An 11,231-nucleotide genomic window follows, 5' to 3' on the forward strand; every position below is an offset into this window, starting at 1 on the left:
ATGAAAAGAAAGGGATAACCACACATCATGTTTTTTTTTCTTTTGTCTTTCTTTTTTTTTTTTTAAGTATTGGCAATTGAATCCCAGGGCCTTGCGCATGTTAGGCTAACATCATTCCACCACTATGTTACACCAACAACCCTCCCCCCGCCTTTATTTTGAGACAGAAAATGAAATTCAATCACTAAATTCTAGGTTGACTTCAAACTTGCCATCCTCCTGCCTCAGCCTCCTGAGTAGCTGGGATTACAGGTGTGCACTACTACACCGGGTAAAACATGATCATATAGTTTGATTTACCAAGTATTTATGAAACTCTTACAACTGCTGGGACTGGGATAGGAGACAAGGACACAACCCTATCCCGGTCATATAGGAATTCCCAGACAAAGTAAAGAAGGAGGAAAAAGAAGCAGATCCTGGGTTGTTTCAAGCTCTCTCAAATACAAATGCAATGCTGGGGAGAGCACTGATGAGGGAGCATCTTCCCCTGTCAGAAAAGCATCCTGGAGCATTTTTAAGGGGACAATGTACAAGCCGGGCCTTCGAGAGTGAGTTGTATTTCTCCAGGCTTCCAAGAGGGGGAAGGGCATTCCACAGAAGGTAGTGGAAAAACCCTTCAATGTTGTCCTGGGATGGAAATAGCCAATCTTTTATTAAACAGCATGGGATGTTTAATACCAGTCATTTCAAATGGCGACTATTCTGATTTTACACTCTCCACTTAAGGGCAATTTGACTTATACCCAAAAAGAAGAGGGATTTTAAAGAATAGAACTGTGAGGAGGTGCAGTGCAGGGCTGGGGAAAGCCAGGGAAGCTAGCAAGAGGGTGTTCTCAAATTGCCATCCTGTAAGAGACCACCCTCCAATGTTTGCCCTCTCAAAGGCTTCTTAGCCCAGTTTCAACTTCTTATCACAGTCCTCTCAAATTACACCCAAAGTGGTCACCCAAATCCCTGTGAAGGCCTCAGCCTCGAGAGGAAGCCACCTGGTAAAGAACAATGAGAAATTTGGTGCCCCATGTTCTTTTCAGTGGGAATGGATTGGGGCAAGGAGTGTGGCAGAAAGTGCCAGTGCACCAGGGGAACACTTTGTCACCCAGCAGCAATGATGCCTTCTCCTGACCAGGCTGACCCTACTTGTTTGACCCACACTCTGACCTCAGCTTTGCCCAAATGAGAACTAGAACAAGCTGCGGAACTTGTCCACTGCTAGGCCTCTGGAGGATGGGCCTGTTTCTCCTCAGAGAGGGCATCACCTCGGTGGCCTTCCAGATTTTTTTTTTTGGAGATGTGGGGGACTAAACCCAGGAAATTACACATGATAAGCAAGAGCTCTACCACTGGGATACATCCCCAGAATTTTTATTTTATTTGGAGACAAAATATCACTTAATTGCCAAGTTTGGCCTCAAACTTTTGATTCTCCTCCCTCAGCCTCCTGCTAAGATTGTTCTTTTACTTTTGATTCCTGTAGGAAATGTTGGGCTGGGGGTGGAGTTCAATGATAGAAAGATTGCACAAGGCCCTAGGCAATACAAAAGAGAAGGGAAGGAAAGGGTGAAAGGAGGGGTAAGGGAGAGGAGGGGACGGGAGGAAAGGCAAGAAAGGGAAGAAAGCAAGACTAATAAAAAAATCCCACAGATGAAACTAGAAATAATTTTAAATACTAACAAATTGAAACTGAAATACCCAAAGATAAGCACGGCATCCACAAAACTGGCAAAATAGATAAAGAGTTGCTCTGCCTAGAATTATCATAAATGCACAAGAAGGGAAAATAAAGACTGAAAGGAAATATAACAAAATATTAACTGAGTTGGGCTGTTGTGGAGAAGGAAGGCAAAGGATGGTTTTTCTTTTTTTTTTTCTATTTTTTAATATTTCTCATTTTTTCTCTAGTGAGCACATTTTACTTTTTATAATTTAAAATAGGTGCTGGGGCTATATAGCTCAGTGGTAAAGCACTTGCCTATCATCTGTGAGGCCTTAAGTTTGATACCCAGCAGGGGAAAAAAAGGTAATATATAAACTTTTAAAAAAGAAAAAAAAAGATTGATCTATAGAGACAGTTACAGATCAAAGTCTGTTCAAGACACCTACTGAGGAAGACTTTGTGCTCAGGCCCCAGGGCAGTTCTAATTGCCTAGAGGCTCTGAGCTGGTTTGGTCAGCTTGGAGTCCTCATGATTTACAAATCACTAAGCCAGAGAAGTTCTTTTGGTTAAATTGGCTTGAGGGCAAGGCAAGTTTGTACCCAGTATGAGGCTGTCTCTTCAGGAAACAGCTGCCCATTCACCTACCCACTCCCACTCCTTGAGCTCACAAAGATCCAGCCATCTTAACTGTAATAACAATAGCAAGGTAAACATTGCAATATGCTCTGTTTTACAGATATCTTTCTCCAAAAGTATGTCAATACCCAGCTATTTGGTGGGTATTATCATCTCCTCTTAGAGATGAAAAATTGAGGCTACAAACTATGGATTAACCTGCCCAGTTCTAGGTAGCAGAGCACGAAAGCAAACTAGCTGGATCTGCAAGTCTCCTTACTTTTTCCACTGCCCCACACTAGTACCGCTAGAATATTTTTAAACTGTGACTTTGGAGTAAACAACTTTTTCATTGCTTCAAAGTCCAAGCTGGACCAAGCCACATACTACTCCCAAGCTCTCTCCCAACTTCCACAACGTTAATTAATTGTGCGCTTTTCAGCAAGTTGCTTGGCCTTTCTTCTGGGTCTGTTTTCTTATGCATAAAATGGGACAAATAATTCCTACACCTCATGGGTTGTTGTGAATGGTTGAAGACTTTTCAAAGATGGAAAGACTTGGAAAAGAGCCTCAAGTAGTGTGTTCAGGAGGAGCCTGCCATGAAAATGGGTTCAGAAAGGTTTATCTCTAAGAAGCACCCAGTGCTTCTAAGAGACTCCCAGGCCTCCACTGTCTCTGAGGTACTCACAGGGCCAGAGAAACCAAGAAAAATCTTTAGGCTCTGTCTACAACTTGAGGGTTAAGAAAATCAACATCTTAAAAAAGTATATGAGGGGGCTGGGGCTGTGGCTCAATGGCAGAGTACTTACCTAGCACGAGTAAGGCACTGGGTTTGATCTTAAGCACCACATATAAATAAATAAAATAAAGTTATAAAAAAGTATATGCGTTGGGGCTGGGGATGTGGCTCAAGCGGTAGCGCGCTCGCCTGGCATGCGTGCTGCGCGGGTTCAATCCTCAGCACCACATACAAAGATGTTGTGTCCGCCGAAAACTAAAAAATAAATATTAAAAAAATTCTCTCTCTTTAAAAAAAAAGTATATGCGTGTGTGTATCTATATATATTGGATATGTATGTATTTGCATAAAACATCTTTGGAAAGATACACAAGAAACTGGAACACCTTAATTGCCTCCAGGCAGGAGAACCAGGTGGCAAGTGGCAGGGGAGGGAGACTTGCACTGTGTTCTTTTTTGTACCTTTTGATTTTTGAACCATGTGAATGCATTACCTGGTCCTCAAAAATGTAAATAAATAAAATTTAAAAATAAAAAAAAAGCCAACGGAAAATTCCCAAGTCAGTTTACCTTTGGGGAGGGTAGAGCTGCTTCTGCTTCAGTTATTGTGAGCTGTTACAGAGGGAGCAGTATATTCCCAATTCTATATTTAAGACTCTTTCTGAGGCAGAAAGACTTCTTTATTAGAAAATCAAATATTGTCATTCAAGAGAAAAAAAAGGAAGAAGGAGGAAGAGGAAGAAGAGAAGAAAAAGGTGGAGGATTTTGACATCTCTAAGCCCCTGCCCAGAAAGTTCTATAGTGACTCCTCTACTGCAATTGTCAAGGGAAGATTCCCAAACCTACTCAGAGAAGGACCCAGAGCTGACCAGTAAAGTCTTACATGCAACATGCTCACTTCCACCTCACATTGCCTGGGGTTAAGCCCCTTCTCTGTCACTCACTGTGATAGGCTCACAGCCTTAGTCTCTTCATCTATCAAATGGGGATAATACCTGGACCAACCTCGTGGAGTAGTTGTGAGGGGCACTAGGAATACTAGAAAAAGGACATGGGAGACTGCATGTTAGGTATCAGTAGTAGACACTGTTCCACTGTACCCCAGTACCTGGCACCTTAATGGAATGTTAGAACTATGTAATAAAACATAGTTATATATTGTAGGTATTATGGAACAGGGAATCCAGACTGGGGCAACCATGAAGGTTATGAGTCTTGAGGTGAGTATGGGGAAAGAACATTTCAGGCAAAGGGACTGCATGAATGAAAGCAAAAGGTTCCAGAAATAGGGAAACTCTAAGCAGTTCAATGTTGGTGGAACACAGAATATAAGATAGCATTCAAGCAAACCAATTGCAAAAAGATGTTTTTAAAACAATGAGGGAAATTTGGACATGTACTAGGTGATATTAAGAAATTATCAGGGCTGGTTTCATAGCTCTGTGGTAGAGTCCTTGCCTAGCACATGTGAGGCACTGGGTTCAATCCCCAGCAGAACATAAAAATAAATTAAATTAAATAAAGATATTGTGTCCATTTACAACTTAAAAATATTATTTTTATTTGTTTTTATTTTTTATGTGGTACTGAGAATCAAACCCAGTGTGTCACACATGCTAGGCAAGCACTCTACCACTGAGCCACAACCCCAACCCATACAACTTAAAAAGATTTTTAAAAGAGGAAATGTTGATTTTTAGAAAGAAATTTATCAAAGCTGGGCCAGGTTCAGAGAGACACGCCTGTAATCCCAGCAATTTGGGAGACTGAGGCAAGAAAAATCCCAGTTCCTAGGCCAGCATTGGCAATTTAGCAAGACCCACAGCAACTTAGTCAGACCCTGTTTCATATCAAAAAATAAAAGGAGCTGGAGATATAGCTCAGTGTTAGAGTACCCCTGGGTTCAACACCTAGTACCATAAAATTTAAAAATAAAAAGGAAGGAAGGAAGAAATTATCAAAGTTGGGCACAATAACACATGCCTATAGGTCTAGCTTCTCATGAGGCTGAGGTAGGAGTGTGTCTTGACCCCAGGAGTTTGAAGCCAACACAGTAAGACAAGGTTCTTGATAAACTTGTTAAATATAATAATAGTATGGTGGCTTCATATTCATTTTAAAAAAACTCTCGTCTATTAGAGATACAAAGGGAAGTAAAATAATATATTTGGGGTTTATTTGAAAATACTCCAGAAGAAGAAAAAATGAATGTGGGAAGAAAGGATATGAGTGAAACAAAATTTAAAAAGTACAGATCATTGTTGAAATTGGTTGAATGAATACATGGGAATTGATTATCATATGCTCTCTGCTTTTGCATGTTTTTACTTCCATAATAAAAAAAAATTGAATATATAGCAGTGAGTGGCAAAAAGTAAAGGTAATAGGGGCCAGATCACAAAAGACCTCCTATGCTACGTGGAGGAGCTTCTCTAAGAGCCACCAAAAAGTGTAAAGCCAAAGAGGGGTCCTATCAGATTTATATTCCGGAAAGCTCTTTCTGGCTGCTCTGTAGACACAAATGAGAAACCCGGTGAGACCCAGCTTCAAAGTGGCTGCCTATGAGTTGCCTCTGTTTACCTCAGAGTCCTAGAACCTTCCTTCCTCAGTCCCCAGAATCTTTCTTCTTACCACTTACTTGGTGAAAAGAAAGCATGCACGTTATCACACACATTTATGTGTATGTCTAATGGAATTGCCATTTTTCCCCAATATCTGCTTGAGGTAAAAAATTCAAACAATACATATAATGATTCCCTCATATCACTACACCTCAGTGATATGTTACAATTTGGTCTTTACCTTTTCACATATTTTTCATATACTCCAAAATATTATTGAGCACCTACTATTGCCATATGCCAGGTACTAGGATTATACCTGTATACAAAACAAACAACAATTCCTGTGCCTATGGAGCTGGTATTATGTGCATATAACTTTTTTGGGGGGGAGTGTACTGGGGATTGAACTCAGGGGCACTTGAACACTGAGCCACATCCCCAGCCCTATTTGTGTATTTTATTTAGAGACAGGGTCTCACTGAGTTGCTTAGCACCTTGTCATTGTTGAGGTTGGTTTTTGAACTTTCAGTCCTCCTGTCTCAGGCTCCCAAGCTGCTGGGATTACAGGCATGTGCCACTGTGCCCGGCTGCATGTAACTTTAGTATATGTGTGTGGTAGGGGAGGGGGATTTACTGGGAATAGAATCCAGGGGCACTCTACCACGAAGTTACATCACCACCCCTTTTTATTTTTTATTTTGATATAGGGTCTTGCTAAGTTGCCCAGGCTGGCCTAGAACTGGCCTCAGCCTCCCAAGTCACTGGGGTCACAGGCATGTGCTACTGTGCCTGGCTTATATATGACTTTTATATGAATCAAATACATAGAATTATTTAATTATAAGCCATGGACAGCTTTTCCTTATTAATCCTTAAAGAACTACCTTGTTCATATTTAATTATGGCATAACATACCAAAATATGCCAAACATACCTAACATTCCAAAAAAGTAAAGAATATCTGATCTCTTCAAAATGGATGCTCTGAAAATTTTACATGGATGCTCTGAAAATTTTTAACCTGTACCCTACTGCTGAACATTCAGAATTATCTCAATTTTCTTTTTAAAACTATTTTAAATTTATTGGTTCTTTTTAGTTATACATGACACATAAAAGCATTGCACAACAGCAAGCTACTTAAGCTAATAAAAGAATTTGGCAAAGTTGCAGGATACAAGGTTAACAAAAATCAGTTGTTATTTCTATACACCAACAATGAACAATCCAAAATGTTATTAAGAAAATAATTCTATTCACAACAGCATGCACAGAATTTTTTTAAAAAGTAGGCAAAGGGTTTGTACATTGAAAACTATAAAATGTAGCTAAGGAAATTAAAGAAGGCACAAATAAATGGAAAGACATCCTGCGTTCATAGATTGAAAGACAATGTCATTACTGTGTCAGTATTACTCAAAATGATCTACAGATTGAAGCCAATCTCTATGAAAACCCTAATGATTTTTAGCAAAAAAAAAAAAAAGCCATCCTTAAATTCTTTTTGCAGAAAATCCATTCTGAAATCCATATAGCATCTTAAGGGACCCAAATAGCCAAAACAATCTTGAAAAGAAAGAACAAAATTAGAGGACTCACACTTATTTATTTCAAAACTTACTACAAAGCTGCAGTAATTAAACAGTGTGTTACTGGCATAAGTACAGACATATAGGTGTAATGGAAAAGAACTGAGAGCACAGAAATGACTATTTGTGATTTTGGACAGAGGTACCAAATCCATTCGATGGGGAAAGAACGGTCTTTTCAATAAAAGATACTGAGATAACTGGATTTTCATACACAAAATAATAAAGTTGAACCTCTATCTCAAACAATAAACAAAAGTGAATTCAAAATGAATCACAGACCTAAATGTAAGAACCAAAACTACAGAACTGTTAGAAGAAAACATAGGGTTAAATCTTCATGATACGCACTTGGCAATGGATTCTTAGATATGACACCAAAACACAAGAAACAAAAGAAGATAGATGAATTGGACTTCATTGTAACTAAAAACTTTTTTTTTGCTGCTAAGGACATTTTCAACAAAGGGAGAGACTAGGGGTAGAACTCAGTGGTAGTGCTTGCCTAGCCTATATGACCCCTCAATTTGATCCCTATTGCCACAAAAATAAAACAAATTGAAAACACAACTCATAGAATGAGAGAAAATATTTCAAACTGTATGTCTGATAAGGGCCTAGTGTCCAGAATAAATAAAGAACTCAACAACAAAAAATAAGACACAGGCCAAATACAGTGCCTTAATCCCAGCTAGTTGGGAAATTGAGGAAGGAGGATCAGAAGTTCAAGGTCAGCCTTCCCAACCTAGTGAGATCCTGTCTGAAAATTAAAAAAATAAAATAAAATAAAATAAAACATTTTAAAAATGGCTGGATTGTACCTCAGCAGTAGAACTTTCCTGGGTTCAATCCCTAGTACTGAACTTAATCAAACATTTCTCCAAAGGAGATATACAAATGGTTGACAAGCACATGAAAAGATTCTCAACATCATTAGTTATTAGGAAAATGAATATCAAAACCACAGTGAGCTGCTATTTCACATACACAAGGATGAGTATAATTGCCGCAGTCTGGCTGGGCACAAATCATGAGCCACTTGAAGATTCAAGCAGGAACAAACTTTATTTTTAGAACCCACACAACACGCGACCTACACGAACTCTCCAGGAACTCTCCAAGAGCTCCACCAGAACTTCGGGAAATTTTCCAGCACTCAACCGGAACTCAACCCGCAAACTCCACCCACACGAGCTCTCTAGGAACTCCTCAAGAGCTCAAAAATAGCGGGCACCCGAGGCAGCAGGAACCACTGTTCTGGCAAGATGCCAGGCACCATCATGACCTGGCTGTGGCTCTCAATATCTCCCCGCTTTTGTTTAATTAAAAAACAAATATGGGCTTAGGGACCGTGCCTGCCTTAGGCTGTCCAATACTACATATGGTCCTTACCCATCATCAGATGAGCTGACCTCAAGGCGTCAGCCTTCTGTCTTAGGTTGGTACCATTGCAATTGGATCTTACCTGTCATTGACTACCGGCCCAGCATTTAGCCACACTTGTGGATGGTGGTTTTTACACAAACACCATGAACAACCTGCTACAAGCAGAAAGGGGAGGATACACAAAGCCACAACACCAAGCCAATTGACGGCCCCTTTTGGAAAAATTGTACCACCGATGACACCATCAGCAAAGATACCCCGGCACTACTACAATTCACTGCACCAACAGATAGTTCACAATGCATACAAGTGATACATAGTCCATGCAAGTTCTGCAAGCAGTTCAAAGCAGAGGAATCCATTAATATGTCCTTTTCCTCCCAAAGTGAATCAACTCCTTGATTGAGCAGCACTTGTTGAGTTACATTATTCATTGATGCATCAGTTTATTTTTTTTCTGTCATCAGCAGTTTTATTTAGTTTAGCATATGCTAGAATATAATACATAACCTCATGCCATTTCTTATCATAGGTAGTCTTTTACATAATTAATTTGTGCCTAACATTTTATATAACAAAAGAAAAAATGAATCTGTAAATTATCAGAAAAGAGCATAGGTATAGGAAAATAATATATTTTTTATATAAATTTTAAAGGACAGTTACAATGGAAATCCACTCATTTCCTCTCTCAGTTTTATCAAATAAAGTCAACGCACATTATTCTGTGAGTTGCTAAGAATATACAAACACTGTGGCCCTTTCGAAAGAGAGTAGTCAAAGAGGGAACATTATCTTGATATACCCTGTTCTCAGTTCTTAACTGGAGTTGAGCTTCCTTTCATAGTCTTCTTTAGGTGGTGATAATTTGGCAAGATTTTCATCAAGAAATCCAGTTGTAGAGTCTGGGGCTGTGGTCGCTCAGTTTGCACCTGACGAAGGCAGTCTGTACCATAGATCACTGTATTCTCAGGGATGACTTCAGAAGTATTTAGGTTGCAACAAGCCCCAATGATGCAACCACTTGTCAATATTACATTTCTGCCTACATATGCTTTTGATTCAATGACATTGTTATCCCCCATTTTCATGGCTTGGGAATAACAGACAACTTCAAACACATTGTTGGTGCCAATGATCATAGGTTTGGGTTCTGGATCTTCAGTGTCAGGAATGATATTATCTGGATGAGCATTTATGATGAGGGCCTGTTCTTCTATCAGGTTACCTTCACCAATCACTATTGGCCCAGCTTCAGCAATAATTCGTGCTTTGGAGTAAATCACTGTCCTTGGTCCTCTTTTGAGACTTCTCCGCCATTGTACAGGCCTGATCTACAGCTGGAGCCGAGATCAACACCACAAACTGGATAAAGCGACAATCTCCAATGCATCAGTTTATGCAGTTTATTGTGATGGCTATTGCAGAAGCTGTAGTTTGGTTTTATCTTTGTCTTCACCGGCACTGGGATGAAGATAGGAATTCTGGCAGTGATGGCTAAAAAAAAATTATGTAACATTCCAGCAGACACTAAAAAAACAATTTATATCCTGAATAGAATTAGATATAATGAAAAGGAAAGGTGAAAGTAAACAAACAGATCTGTTAACCTCCTTTTTTGTTAACATTTTAAAACAATCCTCAACAGCTGTTTACCCAATTTAAATTAAACCATTTATATCATGTGAATAATAAAAAAATATATTTGGATCCATTTTTTCATGAGCGCTCCTCATACATGATATATGGACATATGCACATACAGACATGCAACACAAAACACAAGTGTGCACACATAACACAATACATACAACACATAACATAATAGTAAAGGCCTTGTAGCTTTTTACAGGTGAAATCCCCATTGCAATGCTCAAAAACTCCACAGTCAAAAAATAAAACTGATCAGAAAAACATTAACCTAGGTCTGTATGAGCTCAAAAAACAAAACAAAACTTCATGATGTGGGAAAGGGCAATAATAAAATAGATATTGAAAAAAGCATCCTTGTTACCACCTGGGTTTGACTCTTCTTTTGATATCCCGTCCTTTTTCCTGTAACTTGCATATGGGTCTGAAAGTATTCCCACAAGCAAGCCCCAAGGTTTCTTACATTGAAATAGGCCTTAATGGTGTTCATTATTCATTAGCCTCCTGGTGTGGGAGAACCACTGTCGCAGATGTAAGGATAGCCAAACTGGAGTTCTGGATATCAGCTGTTATGGATTTGAGCCAAATCATCTTCTTTTTGGTCTGTAGAAATCGCTTTAGTTAGTTTCTCTGGAATCCAAATCGGCTGCTGTTCTCCCTGTGGAAACACACAAACAGACTCCCGACTCCAGACAATCACTGGGTCAGGACCTTTCCATTGTCTTGTTTGAATATCCTTCCAAAGTACCTTGGGCTTATGTACATTTTTTGGACAGATGTGCCTTTCTGCCCTGATGAATCCAAATTTTAAAAGTTTAGAGTAAAAAGGTTTATTTTAAGTTGAACTTTGGGGGATATATACCCCTTCCCAAGTCCCTCTTTTTGCTTTAATAAGTACATTTTAATAGTTTGATGAGGGGCTGGGGATGTGGCTCAAGCAGTAGCACGCTCGCCTGGCATGTGTGCGGCCCAGGTTCGATCCTCAGCACCACATACAAACAAAGATGTCGTGCCCGCCGAAAACTGAAAAA

General features: G+C 39.5%; 1 pseudogene; it reads right to left on the reverse strand.

Annotated features, from left to right (window-relative positions):
• Positions 1 to 9,300: 9,300 nt before the first annotated feature.
• On the reverse strand, positions 9,301 to 9,788 carry LOC143639133 (dynactin subunit 6 pseudogene; annotated as a pseudogene).
• Positions 9,789 to 11,231: the final 1,443 nt, after the last annotated feature.

This window comes from Callospermophilus lateralis, chromosome X, assembly GCF_048772815.1.
Source record: "Callospermophilus lateralis isolate mCalLat2 chromosome X, mCalLat2.hap1, whole genome shotgun sequence".
Classification (NCBI taxonomy): Eukaryota; Metazoa; Chordata; class Mammalia; order Rodentia; family Sciuridae; genus Callospermophilus; species Callospermophilus lateralis.